Genomic DNA, 27,469 nt, shown 5'->3' with positions numbered 1-27,469 from the left:
ATTGAGCACCTGCCAAACACAGTTCAGCTATCAATGTATGCGGATGACATCTGCGTTTGGACGTCTGCAGTAACACGCCTACAACTGCGTGCGAGGATCCAGAAAGCCGCATCTCAGACTGCTATTTACCTCCGGAATCGAGGTCTGGAAATATCGTCTGGGAAATGCGCACTTGTGGCATTTACACGGAAGCCCATGGCAGACTACAGCGTATTGATAAATGGCCAAAGAATACCCTACATTCGATCTTACAAGTTTCTAGGCGTTATAATTGACAGAGACATGTCATGGAGCCATCATGTTTCATACATGAAGAAGCGGTTAACAGGCATCTGTCACCTGTTTAAATTCTTCACTGGAAAGACATGGGGAATGTCCACAAGTGCTATGCTGCAACTATACAATGTGCTGTTTCTTGGCTTCCTGCGGTACAGCTTGCCAGCCTTAACTAACGTCAACAAAACGAGTCTGCGCACCATACAAAGTGTTCAAGCACAAGCGCTCCGCATTTGCCTAGGCCTGCCTCGGAGTGCATCCACAGTGGCGACTATAGCAATTGCTGGAGACCACCTCGCCAAGACTCACATTGAGGTTGAAGCATTAAGGACACATATACGACATCTTGCCCGGACTCCCCACCACCACCTGGCATCTCTGCCAGCGGACAGACAACGTACCTCTTTCTGCCAAACAATAGCCACGCATGGTGAATCTTTACCAACTTGCTTCACTCCTGCCACAAGACCTTCGATTCCTCCGTGGTGCCTTACACAGCCAAATATCAACCTGACAATACCTGGCATCCACAAAAAAGCAGAGCTGTCATCACCAGCCTTTAAACAGCTCGCCTTACTTCTGTTGTACGAGAAGTACCAAGACTCTGCCCATATATACACCGACGGCTCCGTCCTGCCGAACAGCTCTACCGCGGCAGTGGTGATACCAACGATGGGCACAACTATTAAATTCAAGACGTCTCACGTCACAACATCGACGGCAGCAGAGCTCGCAGCACTTTGTGCCGCGCTGCAATTCATTAGTGATCAAGTGACACACAAATGGACAATTTTCTCCGACTCAAAGGCGGCTCTGCAGTCTCTACTATCACCTTTACGCCGCGGTCCACACGAGCAGCTGGTCTTTGAGATTGCCGAGGCAATACACAATCTGACTGAGATAGGGCAAGAAATAACTTTTCAGTGGCTCAGTGGCTTCCAAGTCACTATGGAATTATCGGCAATGAACGGGCCGATCAAGCTGCCCGCACAGCTCATAAAGAAGATCACAAACGACCCATTCCACTTTCTAGGACTGACGCTGCACGGAAGCTCCGCGTGATCGCCCGCCAACGCACAAGGTCACAATGGAATGAATCGCACTTCATGCATGCTCGCTTATACTCTCTGGACCCAACCCTAAGCCTTCGAGTACCATCAAGGCTTCGCCGAGGAGACGCAACACTTTTGTGCAGATTATGGTTGGGCGTTGCGTTTACCAACGCCTATGCGTTCCGCATAGGAATGGCCGACAGCGCAGCCTGTGACCACTGCGGCAATGAAGAATCAATTGTACATATTTTGTGCGACTGCCCGCAGTACAGTGCGCAAAGACATTCTCTTACCAACGCGTTCAACCAATTGGACGACCGGCCTCTGTCGGAAGAAAAAATTCTCCACCACAGACTGGACCCAACGTCACAGAAGAAGGCCGTGCAGGCGCTTCTGCGCTTCTTGCGAGCCACCGGCCTATCTGACCGACTGTGATTCGAACACTCTTCCGGTGCAACGAAACAATCGCACACCTTCTTTGTGAGTGCCCTCGTTTTAACCCGCAGAGAGCAGCTCTCTCAGCCACGATAGGTCAACTGGACAAACGCTTAATAACGCAAATCAACATCCTTGTAAACTGGCCTACACGAAAAACAGCGCGAGCCACCTTGAAGGCACTGCTGCGTTATTTAAAAGACACCGAACTCAGTGACAAATTGTGACTGTACACTGTGTGACGTAGGATGGGACGTTGACACTATTCAACACTAGAACGCCTTCGCAGACTGACAATGCCCACAGAAACAGTTCAGTTGTGTGTGTGTGTGTGTGTGTGTGTGTGTGTGTGATTTTTTTCTTTCCTTTTTTTCCCCTTTTTTGTACTTATTTTTTCTCTCTCTCTCCTGTCGAATCCCTTTACCCCTCCCCCGGTACAAGGTAGCCAACCGGAGATAATGTCTGGTTAACCTCCCTGTCTTTCCTTCACCTTTTTTTCTCTCTCTCTTTGCGCCAACAAACATGGCGGCGCCCATCGAAGCCACGGCTCTCACCGAGCACCAAACTAGGCTCGATTCGTGGTAGCGCATGAAATTCGTAAGCTAGGAGAAGTGACTGCGTTTATCGCTTTCTCTCAACTAACATGTGTAATGAAGATTGATCCCCTAGACGCCGCTGATTCCGAATTCGATTGTCAATTTCATGGCTCGTAGGCCTAACATGGATTAGCTTGGCTCGTGAAGGCACGTAAAATTGGTTACTCCAAATTAAGCGCAACAAATCGCTTGCTGTTATTAGAATAACCTCTAAAATGTTATTAAAGGCAAAAGCGTGAAAGTAAAAAAATTACTCTTCTTATCATAAAATGGTATAGTTTATCTTAATATTTGTAACAGTTTCTCTTTGACACCGTAGTGGCGCTGCAAGCGCAAGACGCTATTCGCAAGCGCAAAGCCCTATTCTAAAACTCTTCACTCCTGCATGCCCCAACGCTAACACCCGCAAAGCTCTTTGGGGCCCCAAACTCTTGGGGCCCCTATTCTAAACCTCTCTATTAAGCATCTTCTAAGACGCAACACACCTGTAAACCACTTCATCGCTTTCTTGCGCCCAAATCAAAGAAGTCGGATGAATTTCAAAGGTCTTAGAGAAGCACTTATAGGAGTTCTTTTTCGAAAACTCCACTTCTCTTTCTCCTTCAGTGAACACTTTCTGGGGCAGTGCGCTGATCAGTGAGCTCGCTAAAGGTAAAAAGCAGCGACAGAAAGAGAGATAGAAAAAGAAAACGGACGCGTTAAAATAAACCCGGAATACGTGAAACAAAGAAGGAATTGCGCCCACAGACTTTGCATAATGTTTTTCTGTCTTTATTTGAGCTCTCGGACGAGAGGGAAATATCAAGAGAAGCACTGACCTTTCTTATGTTATAGTGCCAAAGCCCGCTTTGTCCAGCCCAATAGTTTCTCGGCTATATACAGCTTCAGTATAGCACTCGAACGACCGTAAATCTTCACATCGGTCGTCGGTCTGCATTCGAAAAACCGCCTGACTGGCCGGCCGGCAGGACCCAGTCGTGCGGCATATATTTACGACCCGTTTTTCAAAGCGTGTCGAAGGCGCAGGTTGTGTTTTCCGTCGGGGATTCCCGGCACGACGGGCCGCCGGACACGGGATTGTCGAAACGGCCACTTTCAACACCGTGCGAGACCATTCGCCACCGTGAGGGTGTGAATACGGTTGGTGACGACTTGCGCTTGTGGTTCGCTTCATTCGACAGCGTATTATGCGCGCCGCGTAAAGAAAGAAAATGAACGGCTCTTGAGTGTTCGCAAAAATGTAACCTTGGTGCCGACAATAAGGTTTCTCCAGAGAAGTTGCACAAGGAGCGGAAAATAACACGCACGAACGAGCAAGCCTATCCAACAGACCCGACATATATGCTCCAAGTGTTTCTCTTATCTTTATTCGACTCAGAAGCTATAAGCAGCTGGACTTGACCGATCATCTACAAGATCTATGAGTAGCTACTGTCGTGATCGGTACTACTACAAGTACTATCAGTAGCTTCCCGTGCCCTACTCGTCTTTTTCCCTAACGCCTCGTCACGTGTATGAGGTTAGCCAGTCGCCCGCGTTCCTGGTTATAACCTTCAGTAAAGGAAGCGACGCTTGTTCGTAGTGAGACATTTCGCATGGCCATTTCTCTAGGTGCAAAGAATTAAACGAGAAAGCCATTACACGTGCGTGCAGTTCAACGTTGGTCGACAAGCCTCATATGCTGGCAAATGTTAGACATCTTTACGGCCACCTTACACGTATCTTTGCGCTACGTACGAAGATCGCCACCTCATTACCATGCTCTTGGTGCACTCTGGCAGTGATTGTCCGTTGGACCACTTTTTTCCGCAAGCTATATTGCGTCAGATGTTATTGGCCGCGCGGTCGCTTGTGTGTCTGATGCTTTCTGGTATGCCAATGTACAATACTGCACAATTCATAGCTTTATGTCTCGTTTTATAATGCAGTTTATTGGCATGCGCACGTAATACAAGGAGATCATGGCATATTTATTTGTGCTCACGTATGTACGAGTAAAATCGCCCTGCTTGCCGCGTATGCGAAATCGCTGTTTCTTGCGCTCTGCTTTTTTTTTTTTTTTTCTTACGCGCAAGACAACACCTTGACCTCTACTGAAGCTCACCAATATGCACTCGCTATCATAAAATGTTTCACTGTGTGTGCGGACGTGCGTTTAAAGGGCCCCTTTCTTGCATATTTTAAGAGTGCAGTGTGTTATATCTCAGCACACGACGTTTTCGTAACCTAAAAAGTCTCGTCAAAAAAAGGTCAGTGCCACTAGCGTTAATTCTTTACGGCACGTTCATTCGCGCAGTGCATCTTCACCATATATAGGCCGCCACTGTAGCGGCTGTACGATCATGATAATAATCATGCACTTTTCCCAACGACAATGAGGATTGAGCAAAAGAAAATAACTCGGCCGGTATTAAACTTGGAGCTTTCTCCTTGTTGAACAACGATTGCTTTGAGCAGCACTGTCTCCCGGGCCAGTGGTCGCGGTGTACATCATGCATTGCACATCATGCAATTTAACCTGCACAGTGTGCATGGTAAATAAGCATCAAGGTGAAATAATTTAGGCCATGCCGGCCTGAAGAAGTGAAAGAGAGGATAAGAAAGAGGGGGAAGCAGAAGTGGCCATCCTCGACGAAAGATTGTTCGTTTACCACTGCCAATCTCCTCTACAACTGAACTGACGTGCTAAATTGTGTTGGTTCTGCCGCGCTCAATAACGCGCCAGATATGCTTGCTACCGCTTCATGTATTTTCGTGAACGAACTGAAGCATTTTATTGCCATATCAATAATACGAACACTCCAGGTGAATTGTTGCCGTCGCCGTGATGTTAATCAGAAAGCCAAAGAACGAGGAGAATGACTGGCCGTGCGCCGCATGCTCTGGGTGTGAGGGCAAGCATGCGAGGGTGAGCCGAGAGAGACAGGGGCCTCATGCACGCCGTCTGCCCGCGCGATTGAGCCCGCGCAAAGGGAGTGCGCGGAGAGCGCCTCTCCTCCTCTATAGCCAAGATGTGGCTTCGCATGGCAGTCCGCGCGACTGAGCGAATACGCGGCCCGCTCGACGTTATGTTGGGGAACATGTCCATGCGGGCGCCAGGCCTAAGGGCGAGACGAGATGGCTGGCGGCTTCAGGTGCGCTGCCTTCTTTCCGCCCGCCGAGTGTGGGAGGTCGCGTAATGTGAGTTTTGTAGACGCGGCACAGTTGAAATGTTTAAGCGAGCGGCCGCACAAAACGTTCGCTTTGGGACAAGAATGCGTGGTTCCCGCTGCCGGCGCCTGATTCTCGGGCCAGTGTCTTGACAGTGAGTTCTCACGGCCATAGAGTGAGATCTTAAAATGTTTGTCTGCGAATGTTTAATGTAACTTTTACGGCCTATAAAACTACGAGCCTTCGTCTAATCGTCTAGTACATTGCTATCGCTCTTGATGGTTAAAGCGAAACCACAGCTTTTTTTTTTTTTTGGCCATTTCTTCGCTTCCTGTCGCGTATATGCAACTTATCCAGTTGACGAGGGCGCCACGCTGTATTATGCTAAAAATATGCGCTGCGAATTTCTGCCAGAGCACCCTCACGACTTCGTCAATTGCACATACAAAATTGGAATGAAAATTTTGTAGTTACGTGCCCCGGAATAGGATAATGTTCACTCGGCTTAGAGAGCTTCTTTGTCCACACGTTGATAAAGCTACCAAAAGGCACACAAACACGCACGCACACACGCACGCCTACACACACACACGTACAAAAATACGCATTCACGCAGACAGTTCATCATTGAAACTACTACTCTTGCAGAAATAGAAATTGGTGTATTGGTGTGAAGCAACGCCCTCCGGGAGACTGACAGCCCCGAAGCAGGGAAAACGAGCACATTTTGTGAGAACGACATCTCTGGTTAATTAAAGTGAGCATGCGAGTTTTGCAAGCAGAGCGTGCAACGAACCCGTGTTCTATATGGTAGTTTATACCGAAAGATTAAAAGTCACACTGCGGCGCTCAAGCTCTGTGATACTGGTCGGAGACAGTAATTAGCCATAGCTACATGTCAGACGTTGCGCAGGTATTTCAGTATACCAACTATGTAGCTATGTAAAGCCAAGCCTCTTTTCGGGTGAGAAGCGCAGATGAGCAAAGCAAGGACATGAAAGTTATTCGGTTTTAGCTCTAAACACTCTGCTGTCAGATTAAAAACCGTGTGTGTTCCTCATCAAATGAACAAATGTTGAGGATTAACAAGATTGCCTTCGCTTCAAAGCAAAATACAAACGTGCCCGCGTAAGCCAATTATTTGAGTAGACGAACCGATCCCCAATGAACTTCGTTTTTTCTTTTCTTTTTTTCTCATGATATACTCTCCTGTAACTCTGAAAGCGCTTCTTTGACAGCATTTTCGCAACTTTTTCAGATCGGAGGCTTTCGTAATCACATAGGTTCTGTGTTAGGCGGTTACAGTAAGCTGAAGTATTGGAAGAGTTTTCCTGATTATATTACATGAATCGGTAGCATCAGAATTGTTTTTCTGCTAGGTAGGCGTCACAATGCCACTGCCGCTGTGCTTATATATATAATATATATATATATATATATATATATATATATATATATATATATATATATATAGCTTTCTTTCACTTATGATTGGCAATCACCGCGAATAGAGCAAAGCCATGCTTCGAGGTGATGCAATCGGATTAGGCCAGGCGCGCTACAGCAACAGCAATTTTAGCAATTTTGAGCGACTGACAAACATACTTCGTCGTTAACGCTAAAAGCGCGTTTCTTTTTGTCGACGACAGAGGATTTTTGATACATTACAGAAAGTCAACAAAACACTCTTAAAGCCTCGTACCTGATGCTGCTGCTTTTCAGACAAACCACGCCTTAACGGCTTCGTCTTCACGTCATATTATAGTTCTGGCATCGGAGCGGCCCTGTTGAACCCCAGATGACCGCTCCCACTGCTATACCCACGTGCTAACATTAATACCAGTGTTACGGACAGTTTGTCCTGCGCCATTATAATTAGGTGACTACAGCATTGCTTCAAAAAATTGTCTAAATTACGCGTTAGCGCAGAGAACTAAGTATATGTGATGACATTGATGACAGAAAATACACTGGCCGAAAATGCTTTCTTCCTTTCGATGTTTTTTCTTTTAATTTTTTGGGGCGTGGATTTGGCCCAGAAGGCCTTAGCGTTGGACACATTCAATCCGGAAAGTGCGCAACACCCATAATTCGAGGGGCCCTTCGCAATGGACGGCAACCAGGAGACGTTCTTGGGAGGAAATCAACGATAGCTTGCGCCACCACGACGCCGTCGACCGGAAGAGTCGAGTTTCGACAAAATGAAGTACGCCAAAAATTGTGTCTGTGTGTGAGACGCGTATACGAGCTTTCTAAGAGCGAGAATCGAGATCTAAACTTGCAGAACCCGGAGTTGCCATCACCGCTGGTGGCGGCAGTAAAATGCGAGCTGCTGCGGAATGGAATAGCACAAGTGCACCGGAAACTGGGTGACCTCCGACACCCGAGGAGAAAGTGCTCAGCGCATGTGGTGAAGTTCATCAGGACAAAAGTCAGCGCGAGAGAGGCGCATGCTTCACTGTAGAAAACCGAAAAGCTTTCGGGCTGACGTCGACGGCAGGTCACCCGAGGAAACAATGCGGATTGTGTGCACGAAAGCTGTCTTGTCGGTTTCGCCCAGAAACAATAGAGAGGAGTGCTCATCAAGAAAACAAAAAAAAAAAAAAATAGAAGGACTTTTGTACTGTTTGTTCCTGTCACTAGCCCTTATCTTAACAAAATTAAATTATGGGGTTTTACGTGCCAAAACCATGATCTCATTATCAGGCACGCCGTAGTGGGCGACTCCGGAATAATTTGGTCCACCTGGAGTTCTTTAACGTGTGCCTGAAATCTATGTACGCGGGTATTTTCGCATTTGGCCCCCATCGAAATGCGGCCATCGTGGCCGGGATTTGATCCCGCGACCTCGTGCTTAGCAGCCAAACACCATAGCCACAAAGCAACCGCGGCAGGCTAGCACTATTCTTAGACGCCCCTTGAGCTGATGACTACCGCTTACGCTCGCTTCACCTTGGTGAAGTTAACTAGTGGAAATATTCTGTCACTTTCTCGAGACAGACTTACGAAAGCGTGTTTTCTTTTTTTTTTTTCATTTCTTTTCTTTTTTTTTTTCTGTCTATGCACAATGGGGCTTAAAAATGGGTTCACGTGGCGGGACGGATTGCAGATTCAGTCCGCGGACGAGCGAGACGTGGCTCGAGTGCAAAAAAAAAAAAAAATCGCAGTTCCGCCCGAAAGGCGAAGCATTGATTGCGATAACACATTAGTAGATAGCTATACGAAGAAAGGATAGTAGTTGTATCGGCCGTGTTAAGTTGTAAATATTCGCTTACTAACAAAATAAACAAGCACGGCGTCACGCGCGCACAGGTAAACATGAACACATCTCGCTCAATGACCGCGGAAACCCGTCAAAACGCTGGAGTGACGAAGCGCGCCAGCGGCAGCGAGCAAATTGACCTTCGCGCTGGCTTTCACTTCAGCGCGAACTGAATGTCGAAAGCACAGCGCATACGAAGCTACCGGCACTAGGGCGAATGCACTTTGTACCCATCGCAGATGGCTTTGAAGATGAGGCTCCCGCCGGCGCACACTTTAGCGACATCGCAGATAGCCTTCAGCATACGGCGCCTGCGCGGCAGATCCGTCCTCTCTCGCATGAGCGATAAGCTGTGGTTGGCGGATCACCCGCGCTCGCTTTCAATCGCACACGCAGCGTCCGGCGCGCGGCGACGATTTCGTCGTCGTTACACTTTATACGGAACCTCACGGCAACGGCGACGACGACGGTGACGGCAAAAATACGTTTGGAGTGTCCATATAATTGCTATCGCAATAAAACACCAGGACGCCACAGACGAATTTTTGCGGATCAGGCGCGTTACACCATAGTCTGCGGACTTTATGAGCGGTCCGGCCGGTCATGTGAATTCAACTTAAGCGTTATTTTTAGTGACATGCCGGTCTTGACACGAGTTGCGTACTACTGTCGTGACTTTCAATAGAAACTCAGCTGTCAATTGCACAGAAAGCCACCAGAGCCCTACCGCACTTTTTAAAGACGACTGGCCTGAGCGACCACCTTTAAATGCGCGGCGAACGCTTGTATGAGTGCGCGTGCACCACTTATCATCCCTTTACTTTCTTCTTTTCGTTTTGATTCCGTTTTTCCCCTCCCCCAGTGTAGGGTAGAAAAGCGAGAGCAATCCGGTTAACCTACCTTGCTTCCTTTTTCTTTCTCGCTCTCTAATACTGTATCTTGCACAGTTATATACCTGCGCATTTGATTAGCGCTATCGATGTGCTCTTTTACGGCGTCTATCAACACCATTCTTGAAATGCATATTCGTGCATACCCATGTTTCCAGTGTTTTCCTTAAGCCAGAGCGAGCGATTGCAAGCAGACGCTCGTATTATGGAGAGCTACTAATGCTGTGTACTAAAAACTGTTTTTATTTTTTTGCTCCGCACTAAAATTTGCGTGAAGTGAGCTTGTAAAGCCTCGATTAAGGCCAGGATGCCTTTATTACGACGCTGACAGAGAGCGCTGGTATCCCAAAGCAAAGGAGAAGTATTGCACTTTACTCCTTTGTTCTAGAATGAAACATCTTCCAAACTATCTTCTCCCTTACCATCAGTTGAGCGTCTGACATGAGTTTCGACTAAAAGATAAATGGTGAGCTTCCGATCATTGATTACTGTCCCACTCGGTAGCGCGAGGATTTAAGCATACATTTTCTGCAGTAAGGCGGCAAGAACACTGATAAATATGAAGAATATGACCATATCATAAGAAGCCAACAAACAATGACCCCAAGGACAACATAGGGGAAAATACTTGTTCTTACTGATTGAATTAAAGAAGTGATAAATGAATGGAAATGAATATGGATGAAAAAGCAACTGTCCGCAGGTGGGAAACGAACCCACGTCTTCGCATTACGCGTGCGATGCTCTCACCATTGAGCTACCGCGGAGCCGTTTTCCCATCCACTTTCTGGGGTATTTATGTGTCTGCAACTAGAATTAACCCTGGGAGTGTTAGCCAGCGCCACCACTCACAAACCTAGGGGCGGATGTGGAATATCCTTTCTGCCGCAGGCGTCACGAGCACGTGATCTTTTTGGGTGATGGCAACTGGTAAATAAACCCACATTGCTACCTGAAGGCATCAATGTTGCCGGATTCGAGCCCTCGTTATGTAATGAACGAGAAGAAAGGGAACCGAGGGGCCTGTTTTTTATTATCATATCATATATACTAAGCCAACAAACAATGACACCAAGGACAACATAGGGGAAAATACTTGTACTTACTGATTAAATTAAAGAAATGATAAATTAATGGAAATGAATATGGATGAAAAAGCAACTGTCCGCAGGTGGGGAACGAACCCGCGGCAGAAAGGATGTTCCACATCCGCCCCTAGGTTTGTGAGTGGTGGCGCTGGCTAACACTCCCAGGGTTAATTCTAGTTGCAGACACATAAATACCCTCAAAAGTGGATGGGAAAACGGCTCCGCGGTAGCTCAATGGTGAGAGCATCGCACGCGTAATGCGAAGACGTGGGTTCGTTCCCCACCTGCGAACAATTGCTTTTTCATTCATATTCATTTCCATTAATTTATCATTTCTTTAATTCAATCAGTAAGTACAAGTATTTCCCCTATGTTGTCCTTGGTGTCACTGTTTGTTGGCTTCTTATATGATAATAAAAAACGGGCCCCTCGGTTCCCTTTCTTCTCGTTCATTACATAACGAGGACTCGAATCCGGCAACATTGATGCCTTCAGGTAGCATATGTGGGTTTATTGACTAGTTGCCATCACCCAAAAAGATCACGTGCTCGTGACGCCTGCGGCAGAAGGAATGTTCCACATCCGCCCCTAGGTTTGTGAGTGGTGGCGCTGGCTAACACTCCTAGGGTTAATGCTAGTTGCGGACACATAAATACGCCGGAAAGTGGATGGGAAAACGGCTCCGCGGTAGCTCAATGGAGAGAGCATCGCACGCGTAATGCGAAGACGTGGGTTCGTTCCCCACCTGCGGACAGTTGCTTTTTCATCCATATTCATTTCCATTAATTTATTATTTCTTTAATTCAATCAGTACGTACAAGTATTTTCCCCTATGTTGTCCTTGGTGTCATTGTTTGTTGGCTTTTTATATATGATATGATAATGAAAAACGGGCCCCTCGGTTCCCTTTCTTCTCGTTCAAGAATATGACCAGGCACTCAAAAAAGAAAATCACAACAAATAGCTAAAAACACGACGAGAGTGTCCCTCAACGCATTAAGTAGGGGAATGTATCGAACAATAAAACATATTCGCAAAAAAAGATGTGTTCTTTTGAACATCTTTCACAACTCACTTCGTAAGTGGACGACTCAAACATCATCTGGTTTCAAGAAGCTAAGGTTGTAGAAACTGAACGCAACTTCTCCCACCACTCACTTTTCTCTCTCTCTCTCTCTCTCTCTCTTTTTGTCTCCTACACACATTTAACTCACTTTCTTGAGGACCTCAACCGGAGAAATAGGAGGAGAGCCAGAGAGCGAGAAAAGCGAAAATACAGCTTCTTAAGGCGTCTTCATCGGGGTGTCTCAAGTTCTAGGTACATTTCTTCCGCACAAACCGACTTTCTTTTTTTATCTTCACTTTTTTTTCGAAACTCGTACGTAGAACGGTCACGTCGGGCTGCTCGTTTACCCGGAAGAGAGCCGAGAGTGGCCTTACGTTTCGTCGACTCGTTCCGCACGGGCTGTCACCCATCTCCCCAACTCGGCGCGTCTAAGTCGTCTTGCTCACTTCCCGGACCGGTCAAAGAGAAACGAACTGGTGTTGTGGGCTCCAGTTTCGCGGCGCGCGCAATTACTGTCGGCGATGAAAGACGATAACTGCTATTTCAATCTCTTCATTTAGCGCCTCGGGAGGTAGCGGCAGGGAGGCGTGCTACGCCCGGGTTATAGTTCTATAGGAAAAACGAGATGACGAGGTCACTCCGTCGTATACTGCAGTTTACGCAAACGTCATCGACTCGGATGACAGCGGCCACACTGCCCGTTCCACGCATTGATTAGCAAAGACAAGCGTCCACGATCTCTCCGCGGATCTTATTTCGTGTGCGCATTGAGTGCTGGGCGTGAAAGGCGATAACTGGCCCCCGTCGGCGTCGGGAGACAGGTGAAGGAAGGGCACCCTCCCAGGCGGGCGCGAGTGCGGCACCGAGACGGCCCGCGCAGCTTGCGGGAGAGCACGACTGGCATCTCGACTTCCTGCATGCCAGACCTCACAATGGGACACAAACTCACGCGCCGCATGTTGTAGGATGGTGACGGAAATGCCCAAAGACAACGGCGTACAACAACTCATTTTAGATAGCGCTGCGCTTTTGCGTCTGCAAACTTGTCATTTGTGTCCTGCATAGTATAGTGTAGGGTTTTGAATACAAATTTTTAAAAACTTAAGTAGTCCCTTCGTCGCCTTCAGCTGCGATGTCTTCTGTCGACGACATGTGAGAATCGTTTCAACTGACATTGGTCTATTGTCAAAGTATTGATATTGTCAAGGTATTGATATTGCCAAGGTATTGAAATGGACTTGGGACAAGCGGCTGTGACAGTGATGTCACGTACCACGCAAGAGTGACGGACTGTGACTGACGATATGGGTGCCGTGCTATGTGGTCTCTCTCTATCTCTCCTCCCCATCTTTCATTCCCCCCATCCCGCTCCCATGTGTAGGGTAGCAAACCGGTTGTGCTAAACTGGTTAACCTCCCTGCCTTTCCTTCTCCACTCTTTCTTTCCTTCCTTTGAATACAAATCGGTAGATATAGTTAGCACATCTGACCTGTTTGCACGTCTATTTGTCCAGTCAGATGTTTGTCCTTTGGACCACTTGAGGGAAATAGACGACAAGCCTTTTACAGAACAGAAGATCCTGGGACCGTCACTTACACGCGTGTGCAGTGTATACAAAGCCAGTAAACCACTGCCGCGTTCCGCCGCCAATCTACCTGACCGCTTGTGAGTGACAGAACGACGAACTATTCTTCTCTCTTTCTATTCCTCTTTTAGTTCCCTTTCCTCACTTCTCTCAGTAAAGGGTCGCCAACCGGACTCAGCCTGGTTAACCATTCTGTCTTTCCCATATCGCTTCTCGCTGTGTCATTCCTGACGTGTGTGCTGTTCACCATATTAGAGATAAAATATATCGCGAGAAGGGCCGCGCAAGGCCAGTATTCACAAAAGTTCACGTAATAGCGTTTTCTCATTGGCCGAGGGCACTCGCCACTCACGATAGCGATCGTCGTGATAATCACTGTGATGATGGCTCATCTGTGAACGGCGCTTACACGTCGGAGATATATTGCGTAAAAAGGAGCGGGATTGTTAGGTAGATTAAGTTAGAGATGCGTACGTGCTGATTACAAGCTTAATTATGCCCAAAATTACAGTCTTTACCTAAAAACCTTGAATTCAAGCGGCGATGGTTGCGGAAATGGTTTCAGCTGCTGTTTAAGACATGTAAATTTGATAGCAGTCCTCCGACTAGCACCGGTTCAGAAATAGTTAACTCCACAAATAGGACAAACTTTTGTCAAAGGACAAAGTGAATCAGGTTCACTGGGGTCTCGGTAGTTTCTTCCACTTTTATTATTCGCTGCAGCAGAGGATATTACCATCAAAACGGGCATATTTCGTTGCTCATTGCAACTCGCCCTGTGCTGTGGCTCACAATAAATATCATTCACGTGTTATGCATGGACTCTGAATACAAGTTGTAAAATGCGCCATTTTATCATGCGCTGCTTATATCGATTCTTTTAAGGCATGATATGCATATATTCTGCATCAAGCAGTTTTCTGTCAAACATGTGGACTATGCGGAGTCGGGCATGGTCTACAGCTAATTTAGAACAAAATTGTCGATATCGCCGTCTCGCCAGAGATCATTCATCACTCGCTATCGTGTAACAGCTGAGAGCAAATTTTACATGCTGATCGATCCGGAAGTAGAACCCCGGCCTCCCCGGCCACCAGCCGACTGAACCACGAACTAATCAGTGCCATCATAGCTTTGGAGGAATTATATAGTCCTTCTTGGATAGATTGCGACACATTATAACTCATGACGGAGAAGCACCATATCAGCGCGAAAGAACTGTGACGTTGGGCCAAAGAATAAGAATACCCCCCCCCCCCAAAAAAAAAAAAAAAAAAAAAAGACGCCAAAGAAGCAGCGGAAAAGGACGGCAGCCGTATACACTTTGAGGATAGCACCAGCTACGAATATCATGGCAATCGCCAGCAAAGAACTCAAGACCTGCGGGACAAGTGAAACTGCGAGTTGTTTTCCTCATACCGCACCAACACTTAAGCTCGAACCGGTTGAAGTGATTAGGGAGAAAAGAGATATTAAGATACCTGCGTTCATAATGCAATCATATCGTTGCATGCTCTCACATTTATACTTCGAAATATATTTCGAAAATGTTTTCTTTATTTATACTTCGTGAAACCAAGACCAAACGAACACCGCAGGAAAAAATTAAGAACAAGGGAATTTCGAGCATGGAAAGACAATGGTACACGACGGGAAAAGAGGATGGCAGCACAAGCCCAGGAACAGCTCGTTACGCCACTGCTTCTGTCTTAGCTCGTCGAGAAAAAGGGGCGAGACGAATGACGTCAGTATGGTCATAAGGGAAAAAAAAAAGAATAAGTTCTTACGACAAAGCGTAAGTACAGATGTGCAGAAGAAGGCGAAATGCACCAGACTTTCACGACGCGTGGCAACTACGCGAAGCAATGAGACTGGCGCCGCTCGGCAACTCCCCGCTAGCCCGCTGGGTGCGAAGGCGGCGAACAACGGCAGACATCAGGAAATTGCGTGGGACGTGAGAACCACGGAGTGAGGCAGACACTGGTGCGAACTTGGCGCGCCGTCACTGACGTCACGCTGCCGCAGGAACCCGCTTTGTTAACTTTTTCTTCGTTATGAGATGCAGGAACCCCACGGTGGCCCCGGTGCGCGGAGCTAACAGCTTGGTCCCGCGCCTAAATCTGTTACGGGACCGAATGCTCCCCCCCACTCCGTTCACTCTTGCGCGCGTCGAAATCTAGAGCGGCTTTGACGCGCTCCATTCGTCTCTGACGTGCGCGGCGCATTTGTAATCTTAATGTGCTCCACTATTGCGGCACGCCTGGCGCCACCAGGACGGGAAAGGCGGAATGGGATGTTGGCGATCTTTCGAGAAGCCGTTCTGACAGTCTTTCTCTACACCGCGCTGTATTCAAATAAGGCCGACGAGCATGCAGATAACGGCGACGCAGTATTCAAATAAGGGAGCGATTCAGCCAACTCGTTCGTGTGGCTCGCCCGCCTTAGCGAAAATACTTTCGCTCACAATCAGACGCATCCTCGACACTGTCTCGAAGGTGAGAGCGGCTTATTCTCCTGCGAGTTGACCTAGATTTGTCGCGACTGCCGTCGCTGTGCATCCTGTCGAGATTGCCCATCGAGGCGGGGATGAGGAAATGGCTCCCACGAGTCGCAGAGCGTCGTGTACGTGCACGAGAACAAACACGCGTTGATTGCGACAAAAGCACGCGAAAGTATAGATGCCGTTACCATTGGCACAAAAGCCATTCTTCAACTACTACTACTTCTACCCACACACACGCAAAAAAAGAAAGCGCAGACAGGACGCACCACTGAGAGCTCTGCTCTGTTTGCTCGCGTATACATATGTACGTATACGTATACATACGCACTCGGATCAGTGCAGCACTATAGGATTGAGTGCGCAGAAATAAATGCATTGGAGAAAACGAAATTCCGCGTATGCGCGCTCGAATGAACGAGCATCAGCAGCAGCAGCAGCAGCAGTGGTGTACGGATAGTGCTGGAAAAGCTGACACGGACGGCATTTTTCCTCCGGGGAGCCGTGGCAATCCTTCGACATACGCACTGGCTAACCGCGCCACCGCCCAAGATTCCGTGCGCCGGACTGAAGAGGGGACGGCCTTTCACCATCTAGAGACGAGGTATGCGCATATGCGCGCGGCTCTCATGCTTGCCGCCAGTGGAGCCTGTCCACCGTCGCTCTCCGACACTGCGCACTGAAAACGGCGACGCCGCTCTGTTCTCACAGGCGCGCCATGCAGCGCTCGACGCTAATGCACAGAAAGCTTTTCCTCGTACCCGGAAACCCCCCAAAGAAGACCGGCTGGCGTCGCATCAGCTGCGATCTTTCTCGTTAGAACGGCTGCTATGCTTTTTGGTTTTACACTTCTCCGCGTTCCGTCTGTCTGCGAGGCAGTTCTCAGATTTCGGCATTCTGTGTGATTCGCTTTCCTCTCTTCGCTGCACGCACGGGCAGGGTCAAGCGCAGGGCTTGTCGTTTCGTTCGGCTGCTTACTTTCCGCGCAATTTTACTCTGCTAAACCGTTTTTCTTTTCTTTGGCCATTTCATTATTTGTCTCTGTGGCTGTGCGCACGACAGCTTTTTGCTTCGCCAACGTGGCAGTAAACTGGCTAGAGTCCGTTTCCCGGAACACAGTGAGGACTCCTGAACCCGGACATAAAATGTGCGCGTGGTTTAGATCAAGGATGGATCACCGACTTAGGATTAAAAGAAAAAAAAGATAGAGAGAGAGAGAGAGAGATAGAAGTTGAGTCCCAGGAGTGTGCTCTGGTGGTCTGATGCACGGAAAACTGAACGTCCAACGCAAGGTGACGCGAGTCCTACTCCTGGCGACAGGGAACGCGCCAAAATTGGCTCCAGTGTTGGTCACAAGTTCAACTTTTCCTTGTTTTTATTTTTGCATAGGAGTTCTGCCCAACTCAGGGTTGAGCAAGAAATTGCCGGTATTTTAAAGAAAGTAAAAGAAGATTGGCTGGTGGAGGTCGTTCGCAGAAAAAGGGCGCATAAATGCAATAACGCTTGCATTACAGGTACCGTCATACAATATTCACGTGGCACTTCGGGTAAAAGCATGCGGCTCGGGAGTCGTATTTCGTATGGTCCACCACACCCTTTTTTTGCTTCTTTTTCTTTCCGGCACAAGTTTAGGAAAGACAGGTCAGTGAGTGCCTGCAACCGATTCATCTGCAATACCGCATTGTCGGTGCGCATCCGCCTCTTGAAGGAGTAACGTAGTGATGTCGTACCTTCAAGGCGCATTTCTTACAAAACAGATAGGTAGTTGCACCATATTTGAAATAAGAAGACCAAGGAAATATAAAAATGACAACCAAGATAACGTTCAAATGTTCAAAGAACGGCAAGTAGTACAAAATAGACATAACTAAATAATGAAGATACCCGATACTGGTTTACCTGATACTTACTAATACAATAAACCATGGAAGCAAGCAAGAAAACGTTTTACAGACGATATTTATTGTGCGTAGTCCAATGGAATATTATATTCGATGAATTTTTATTTAATGTAACTGCAAAAGGGTGCGACGTTGCGCTATAGTAGGCTCATCTTTGCAGGCGTGGCAAACCGCGCAACAATCGTGTCCTCTCGGAGACTAGGACGAAAAAGTGGGCGTTGAAGTAGTTTTCGCACAGGTTTGGACGTTTGCGCAATAGAATCGAAACTCCTCCAGCAGGGCAATTTGTGACGCCCACGTCAGGCCGTTGGGGAAGTGCTCCGTAGGAGTGGTCTACAACGTGTCTTTGTCGTGAGGTCGCTTTTACGCACGAGAGACCGGGAGATGCCTCAACATATGGCTGATTAAGCACGTGTACAACGTGCGAAACAAGAGCGGAGGTACCCTGATCACCTCATTGCAAAAATTGTGGGTGCACACCGGACTATCTAAAACGTACTGTGCTTAAGCGCTTTATGGACGCTTAAGCGCGTTTGCTGCTTGAAGCACACAACTGATTTCGAAAGCAGCAGTTTAGTCAGCATGCCGTCTACCAAAAAAGAAATTGCGTATCTCGGTCATGCTTAGAACGTGTAATTGTCTGAGCAATTAGACTATACCAGTGATGCGGTAACAAGGGTATATACCTATGCCTACCTTCTCTAATTCTTACTTCCTTTGTTTCTTTCTTTCTTGCTATTGACATGCTTTGATCACCTGACGTCATGTTGGAAATCACGTGTAGTTAGGGAACTCATTCTTTGCTCTACGCAGTAAGCAAAGGCATTTGTTATTCAGTGATCATGTTATCTCTTTCTAGTCTCTAGCGTTTATTGCGTTCTGTCCCGTCTTTTTCAAGCGAAGCTTGCATTGCCTCACAAGTGTCGGTACCGTCCGCCGTTGTAGGTGTGACCGCAAAAAAAAAAAAAAAAAAAAAAAAAGAAAAAAAAAAAAACCGTCTCGCACAAGGAAAACGGCGGGAAAGACGAAGAATAGACCGCTCTTAAAACACGTGAGGCGCGCGCCCGTAACACGTGACGGCGAGCACCCAATCAGGAGCGGGGGCGCGCCGGGGGAAGGGCAAGGGAAGGAAAGAGCCTCGCGCGTGTTGCGTCGGGTCTCCTTTTCAGTGGATGGGAAGACCTCGCGTTGATTGGTCGGCGGCGGAATGGGCCGCTTTCGACGAGAAACGCCGTCAACGTCGTGGGGAGCAGGCACGCGCTCGCCGTGCGGATCCTGCGTTCAAGGCAGCCCAAACCCAGGCTCGGTTACAGCGGCAGGCAGCAGATCCCACGCTAAAAGCTCGTCTTACCGAAGCCCAGCGTCAACGAAGGGCAGCGAACCCCGAGGTCAGGGAACGCGACACCCAATTTTGAGGGTACGACAAGCTTCGCGTGCCCCCCTATTCCTAGTAGGGGAAGGGCCGACGAATTTTTAAAAATTAATGTTAATAATTACTTACGCTACAAATGCTTTGCGATCAGAGCATGAAACTCTGGCATCGGACAGGGCGTTTCATGGTGATACTGCACGACGAGCGAAAAAATTCATAGCTAGTATGCGGCCGCTTACGACGGAGTGACTGTGCGTGATTAATGCGAAAGTACGTCCTTGTTGGTACTCACAAGTATGTGTCTCTTGAATTGCCGGGGAAAGCACGAAGAAGGGCGAGACGCGAAATGAGAGAAAGAGAGAGAGAACAAGGAGAGGAAAAGCAGCGAGGTCAACCAGACCAGCTTCCGGTTTGATACCCTACACTGGGTGTAAGTGAAACGGGAGCATAGAAAGAAGAGGGAGGAAGCACCGAGCGCACGCAGGAGGAGGCACAGTAGGACTTTGAACGGTGTCGCAGGCTGGTGCACTGCAAGTACTGCTCTATAGTGCCCGAATCACTTTTTGCGCCAGTGACGGATGTGGCCATGGTTCGACCTTGCGTGTCGACTCTGCTACCTCGGTGACGCTAGCACACGTTTGTCTCAAGCATTCGGAGACGATAAAGCGAGCGACACGGTATTTTTAGATTGGTTTAGCTGTGTAGGTGGCTCGCGGGCACAGAAAGAATTGTAAAAATCAGATTCACTAACTTTTAAAGATTCCTGCATTCTCATCAAGCACTGCTAAAATTCGAGCAGCCCCATGTGGCAACTTTCCTGGTGACTATTCACCAAAGATTTCCTCATGTTATTAACATCCTATACAGGGTATGCATCTTTGTAGGCAGCTTCTTATGGTGAAACGTTCTTCTGCAGTTTAAAAGAAGGTGTTCTATGAGTTCAACAGCATGAACTCACAAAAGAATAAATAAACGACGGGCTATGAGCCTACCAAGCAGAGAAACACTTATAGCACACATTCGACTGGTTGCTACCGTGCTGTATAAACCAGGATTGCAACGATGCGGAGCCCGCTGAAGTGAGGAGCCAGCATAAGCCTCTCCGAGCCGAATGGTCGGCCTCTCGACAGATCAATCAGGGTCCGGAAGCGGAAACGCGTCAGCGCTGCTGCTGTTATAAACAAACATGATGGACGCACAAGGCACGCGCACGCAAAACTCCATCCGAACCGAGCCTCGTGACCGGAACTCCGATCTCGGTCGCGCTCTCAGCTTCCCACCACGAAGGTGAGAGCGCGTTTGAGTACTTTGAGTTGAAGCGTGCCGCTCGGAATGAACCAGGTCAATGTGTTCCGACCACTGTATTTTTTCTGTATTCTTAAAAGGGGAGGGGAATGGATTGCCACGCGACATAATGCGGGAATAAAGTTATATGTAAGCATGAAGGCCCATTTCATGTAGATACTGCAACAGTGACTTACGAAATGTTTTATTAATGATCCATCAGTTGCAGTCATCAGTTTGGTCATTTCTTAACTTCAGATCCTTCAGTACATTTTACACCAGTCGAAGATAACGCCAGAGAGCTCGAAAGCGACCACCCGAGCGCGCACCATTAGCACAGGCTGTGCCAAGCTGTAGTCTACACATAAACGGTTGTTTCAACAGATCGGTTGATCTGAGTCGATACCGTGAACGGCGCATGTTTTGGTCTATCCCGTGTAACGTCCGCAGCTTTCCACGCTTGCAGTCAACAACCCTAGTTTTCTGGAGATGCGGCCACACTCATTGCTAAGTAAGACAAGAGAGGGAGAGACCGAGATGCCCGTTATGCGGTCGGCGAGTGCCTCGTGTTTGCATGCACAATATAGTCGATTTTGTTTTATATTCGTGGAACCACCATCTTGGGCTAAATTTCTCAGAACTTCTAAGAAATTTCTCAGATTTTCGGAAAAATTTCTCAGAATACATCCGTACAACCACACATCTTATACATAGGAAGCGACTATGCAGTGACGTGCATTTGGTCAATAAAGAACAGCAGCATTTACAGCTCAAAACGGTGGCACTGAAACGTTTCCGTATAATAGTCTACCCGTATTAGTCTACCCGCACATAACAACCGACAACACGCTATAGGCTGCACACAGTCACGAGGTAATGATGCGCTCACCGTTCATGAGGCACTAAGCGGCGGGAACATGAACAATAGGCTTCGTTTATTAGTGAGCGCAACTTCTCTACATCCCGTTCGTTGGCCGCTGTTACGACTAGGTCAACGAGCGCAACTTCTTTATATTATCACAAACACGATTAACAAGCACACTGCCCACTACAGCCACTCGGTTTGCGGTGCACATGCATGTAATCAGGCCGATAACGGCTGGTGTTTATCACGATACTGACCTGGCAGGCGTCGTTTATCGCCTAGTCGTGCGTTGCTCTTAACAGCTCCGAGGTCTGCATACTTCGCTAGAAAAATATCGCGCATGGATGGCTCGCTTGATACCGTTCTTGGATTTGCCATGTGTGCAAGTGGTTGTCTAGATGTTTGCTATTGTCACAAGCTTACTCAGATGCACAGGAGCGATATGTGTAACCCAGTGAGGTTAACTACTCTATTTAATTAACGTGAATATCGGTCATAGTGTCGATTGCTACGAGATACCAGATAGCAAATACGGTTTTAAGTCGCAATGGGAAAACAGCAAGGCAAGTTTTCAGTACGGGCATGGTTGAAGCATCCGATGGCTGATACTGCTACCCGATAACTATTTACATATTGCCAAGCACAACAATATATATATATATATATATATATATATATATATATATATATATATGCATTTGATAGTCATCTTCATCGAGAGGAATACAAGCCAATAAAATAAAAATGTGAGGGTAGTGGAGTGAGGAAGGTAAAGCCGGTGCGTGATCACTTACCGATTGTCGTCGTACAGGCAAGCTTCAGCAGCGTGACGCTGTGGAGGCAAGAAATAAAAGAAAAAGATAATGAGCATTGTGTAAAATAAAATGCAGGGCCAACATTTTGCAATTATTTTCCTTTGCGTTTCGTCATCGGCATCAACTTTAACACATGCCGCCGTTAATTAGAGCCGTTATCCAACCAACCGACCGACCGACCGCAAATTATCCGCGCATACGCTTTTCAAAGGGGGGCACGGCACAGCAACACTACAGCACTTTTAATGGTAAAGTATTGTTTGAATTTTTGTAATGCACTTCACGATAAAACGTTGATTCTTACAGGGGAAAATGAAGCCTAATCTTCCGTTTGAATATCGTCCTAAACCTCAGCGCCCATGCATCAGCGTGACGTCGCAGAATTCACTTCAATATGCAATAGAGTCCTTCTTTAGGGACAAACAATCAGCTAGACCCGATATGATGCTGTCAGAATCCATGACGTCACGGTGAGCTGGTTTACAAACTTTAGGATGGTGTCGCCCCCTTTCTGTCGTTTTTTCGTCTTTCATGCCCCCCCCCCCCCTCCCCCGCTCTCGCCTCCTCTCATGTAGGAGTGGCGTTTCGCTATCACGCTATCACAGAAACGTAATTTACTATTACAGGTTTGCCTTAATAATGCTCTCTTACGTAATTTTGTCTTCGCGATGCGCGCGTCACCTTGGAGGCTATCCGGTCAGGCATGTATTTTTTATTTCGCTCGCAAAACAGAACCCTAAGCACTGGTGAGGCGACTCCATGGTTGACAAGTCCGGTACGGGTGGCCATACAGTGCACAAGCTAGCGACGATAATGCGACAATTCCTTTTGATCGAATGCAGTCCATTATTATCATGAACCAAACCAGCACACTACACGAAAACGCGTGCGCGACGCAGCTAGGGACCGTGATGAAGGGCGAAGTGAATTGAATGAGAATCAAGCCAGTGCATTACTGCGACCACGCTTCTGAACGAATCTTTGTAAAATTTACTTTTGCTTACGATTCAGCAAATGTGACAGACGCGAAGTTTATGGAATAAGGACACAAAATCCAGGCTCCCTACCCAATGAATGCATTCCCATTTAAAAGTCTAATCACCAAGGAATGGCCGCCTCGTGAAAGCCACTGTCGGCGCAAGGGCATTGTTGACGGCCTGAGGCAATTCGCAACAGCGGAGACACCCGAGACGCTTCCCGTCAGACAGATTTGGCCGCTGCTTTTCGTTTCGCATCGCTCCGACCGCTTTAGCTGCTGTGTGCAGCAGATGCAATAAATATCAAACCTGCAGCAATCGTCCCGCATTCTCGTTGACCATTTCTCAACCTGACGCGACCATTAAGCACTTTGCCATTCGTGTCCACTTTATCGTCGCGACATTCACAACTGATTTATCTCTCTACAGTAGTTCCGTTATATAGTGCAATCAAAGCAACTGTTTGCATATAGATGGGTGCAATACCCATCAAGATGGATGAATGTCTTTGGCAATTTAACGCAACAATGAAACTGAATAACGCATAAGAGTGCACGTGCCAGAGTGACATGCGCAGAAGAAAGAGAGCGACCGAGAGAAAGAGCACCAAAACAGTTGGAATTTGGGTGGTTGTTCAATCTGAATCTCTCGCAAGCAGAACGTCTTTTTTTTTCTTGTTTTTTTCTTCTTTCTTTTTGTTACACTTCTAGCTGCACAGCGACAAAAGTATCAACAATTTTACAATCTCCATAGTATACCCACGGCAAAAAATAAAAAAAAAGAATAAGAAATCGTCTGAGAGAGGCGGAAATATGAAAGGCTCCACTACCTCAAAGCGGCAGGAAACAGGCCACGAAGGACGGCATGCTGCTTTCTGAGTTCCCGCATGGCTTCCCGTTGCTATGTACTCTGTATTAGAATTCTCACCCGCCGTGGGGGCGTAGTGGTTTTGGCGTTGCGCGCTGCTTAGCCCGAGGGCGCGGGATCAAATTCCGGCCGCGGCGGCCGCGTTTCGATGGGTTGCATGTTTGAAAATGCAAAAACGCCCGTGTACCGCACATTGGGTGCAAGCTCGGGAACCCCAGGTGGTAAACATATAATCCGGAGTCCCCCACTGCGGCGTGCCTCATAATCGTATCATGGTTTTGGCGCCGTAGCACCATAGAATATAACACATACCTGCTAGAATTTTCGCAATGAGCATCTTGAAACGCTCGAATGCCGAAGAGCCAACTCCAATAAACAAATAATTCAAGTTGACCGACTTGTGCGAGGAATGAAATTCAATCTCAGCGACGACACTCGAAGCCCCGAAACACGCTATACGTTCAATAGAAAGAATGGACGCGTAGACGCAATAGAGAATGACCCATTTCCGGACATCGCCCGTGTTGTAAGGAAATGTAGTTCACAGCCTAAAGAAGTGAGCCTTTTTTGTTCGACTTTGCTTTGTTTTCTGGCAGCAGCTGGGGCACGTCTCGCCCGCAGTTGACGGGCGAGTGTATTCTTGGCTGGCACCAGCGTCAACCGACCGTCAAATGCGCCTCTGAACGAGCTACTTGTTGCATGTTGGTTCTGCCGCTAGAAGCACGCCATCACTCCGGCCGCTCAGAAAAGTAAATTTTCAGTCACTTGCATGGCGTGTGCTTTTATCGCCCGTAAATAGCGTCCCGTGGTCCTACATTGGGCTACATTGGGTGGACTTCGCCCTCGCTGTGGCAATGCTGAAAGCAGGCTCGTACACTGCCTCAGCGCCTTTCCTGCCTCATCATCATTATTATTTTATTTTGGAAGCGTGTGCGGCGATGTTTCTAGCCGGTTGTTGTCGCTCTACAGACACATCGCAGATACTACTTCCGTTTATAAACGATGAAACATTTCACGTTGGTTGAAGGATGAAGTCATCGACGCGAAAAATGACCTATTTCAGATGCTTGCTTTCTAATAAGTGAAGAAATTTTGGGAAAATAGGCCGTTATCCCAAAGTAATCAATATTAAGCACCTACTGAGAAAAAAGGAAGATCGAAGCAAATTTGCAGTTTCTACCGAAAGGCGATGAACTGGCAGTGATAGGCTGAACAAAGTCTAGCGTGGTGCTCAAACGGCTCAGACGGTGTTCCAGCAATAGCAAAGTACTTTGCGAGAAGTTTATAAAAAAGAAAGTGGCTAGCGATGGTGGACTCACGGTAACAAGGGTGCACTTAAGGAGCTGCAGGGTGGATTCAAGGTACCCAGGGTAGATTCGAACTTCGGCCCCACAGAGTAGTAGTCAGAGGTTTTACATCTCAGCTAATTCTTCCTTCTTTCTTCTATGTGTTTTTCTTTTCATACATAATATTTATTACAGTGAATGTAACGTTGTATGCTAGCACTACACAGGAAGAAGGCAATACATCCCACTTCAATAGCTTTAGAAGGAACCGAAAAGCACGGCGTGTATTACCAGTACCGGATGAAGAAAACAGGCGTAGGCATGACAGGACTTTGAAGAAAAACGTTCACTCGCACGGGGATACCGTTCGATATTTGATTACATAAAGATTATGTGCCATTTTATATATATTTCCTGATTTGACTACACAGTTTATGGAAGACAGCAATGTTGGACTGCAATGCTGAGCCCGCAGTTTCTTCGGCAGTACAATCTAGCTTGCACGTGTGAGCAAACAGTTTCAAGCAGACTTGTTCCCTTTATTGATTAGTTGTCTGTTATAGCCTCTCAGTCACACCCATCGAAGCTACACTTGAAGAGCGCGGTCACGCCGCTAGCTGCTATGAAGTTGGGGGACGCCACGCTCTGCAGCTTACGTATACAAACCGGTACCAACGGGAAAGAAGTTCACTTAAGTCAGCGATAAGACGCGAAATACAGAATAGGAAAAACGAGAGAGAAATGAGTCGTCTCTCTCCGCTTCACCACACAGGAGTGCCACCTACACAGTGAATGAAGTTGTCTTCTTCTACTCTACAGGAGGTTGCTTCACGTGTATTTGCGATAATGTTTACTCCAATTGATACCTCGCGAAACTGTGCAAGATTTACTGGGCATAATGTCGCGTTTCTTCCGAGGCTACAGAAAAAAAAATGCACCTGGAGAACTGTAATTGGCTGACGCTCTGCAGCTGATCTATGAACCAATACCGAGCTGAAAAAATGTAAACGAAGACGCGAAAGGCAGCATAGGAAAGAGTGGGAAGAAGCTGTATCTCTTCTCCACCACCGAGGAGCGCCGCCGCCACAAAAGAAAACCTAATGGACTAGAAGACATCGAAGAAGATTTTGCAGAGTGCTCGCGCAACTCTACAAATGTGTACTCCAACTGATATCAGATGGAATAGTGCAAGACTTACTGCGTTTGATATTGCGCCAGCTATCGCCGGCACTTCCAGACATCAAGGCTGTAAAACACGTTAAGACTTCGCATTGATTAGCTCTTTAAAATGGCTCGGAGTTCGCGAAAAAAAATATCTGTCCAGCTGAGATGAAATGAATCAACGCGCAAACGGTGTGTGTGCGTGTGTGTAGGGGGGGGGGGGTACAGAATATCTCTAGCAATAAGCGCTAAAGATATTATTTAGTTAAATGTTATGACGTTTCACGTTCTTCAGTACAGTGCTGTAAAAAACGAAAACATACTCCATATAAACTCCATGATATCAGACAAGCACCACTTCTTTCGAACAAGATTTATGTTTTTTTTAATTATTATTGACCTCAAAGGCCTTGCGGGTAGGGGCATTAAGTTAGCAGTAGAGGTATTAGAGCCCTGAGAAAGGGCGAAATAGAGGGACAGAAATGAAAACAAAATTTGTGCGATGGGAAACGAAGGAAAAGGTCGCTTGTGTCGTCTAATGAAAGACTCGTAGCGTCTTCATGTTCGTCACATTAAATTTACCAGCAATTAAAGTAATCAAAAGCTGGACAGAACTGATTGGGCGATGCCTTGCTATGGCCCGCATTTAAGTTCATTTCATGAAGGGCGGTAGCAGTGTGAACTCAAGGACTGCCTAAATTTTGCTTCCACAGGCTCGGTGAAATGTCAGTTCCCAGGCTTAAATTAAAATGCAAAGGTACAACAACTACTTATACCAGTATTAACAGCCAAAAATTACTCCTGGGCGACGGCCTCAGCGGGTTCTCACGCTTTCGCGGCTAGCGCGGTCCTCCAACACGTCGTCCATCAGCTGGTTGCACCGTGGCATGGACAGATGGTGACACCTTTGGCCGTTCAGGAAGTTTTCGTTGTACACTGGAAGTCCTAAAGCACCGTGCAGGGTGCATTCTACCACAAAAAAATCGAAGTGGTTCAGTTTCAAAAGCAAATGAAATGTTGCGAGACCATGATGAGAGGAGG

General features: G+C 47.3%; 1 protein-coding gene and 1 non-coding gene across 3 annotated transcripts in view; both read right to left on the bottom strand.

The window, feature by feature from the left end:
- LOC119458206 (neuropeptide Y receptor type 5) overlaps window positions 1-27,469 on the bottom strand; it is a 299,626-nt gene that overhangs the window by 65,366 nt on the left and 206,791 nt on the right. Inside the window, exon 5 of one of the 2 annotated variants that reach the window (XM_049665604.1) lies at window positions 22,117-22,154. The exons of the other annotated variant lie outside the window; for it this stretch is intronic. The gene's annotated coding sequence lies outside the window, so the exon portion shown is untranslated. The remainder of the gene's footprint in view (window positions 1-22,116; window positions 22,155-27,469) is intronic. 2 annotated transcript variants of the gene reach the window in all.
- Window positions 10,357-10,428, bottom strand: Trnat-cgu (transfer RNA threonine (anticodon CGU)). Its single transcript has one exon. It is a non-coding gene; the product is annotated as a tRNA-Thr (tRNA).

This window comes from Dermacentor silvarum, chromosome 1 (genome assembly GCF_013339745.2).
Source record: "Dermacentor silvarum isolate Dsil-2018 chromosome 1, BIME_Dsil_1.4, whole genome shotgun sequence".
In the NCBI taxonomy this organism is placed as follows: Eukaryota; Metazoa; Arthropoda; class Arachnida; order Ixodida; family Ixodidae; genus Dermacentor; species Dermacentor silvarum.
This window is presented reverse-complemented; position numbering and strand designations above follow the sequence as displayed.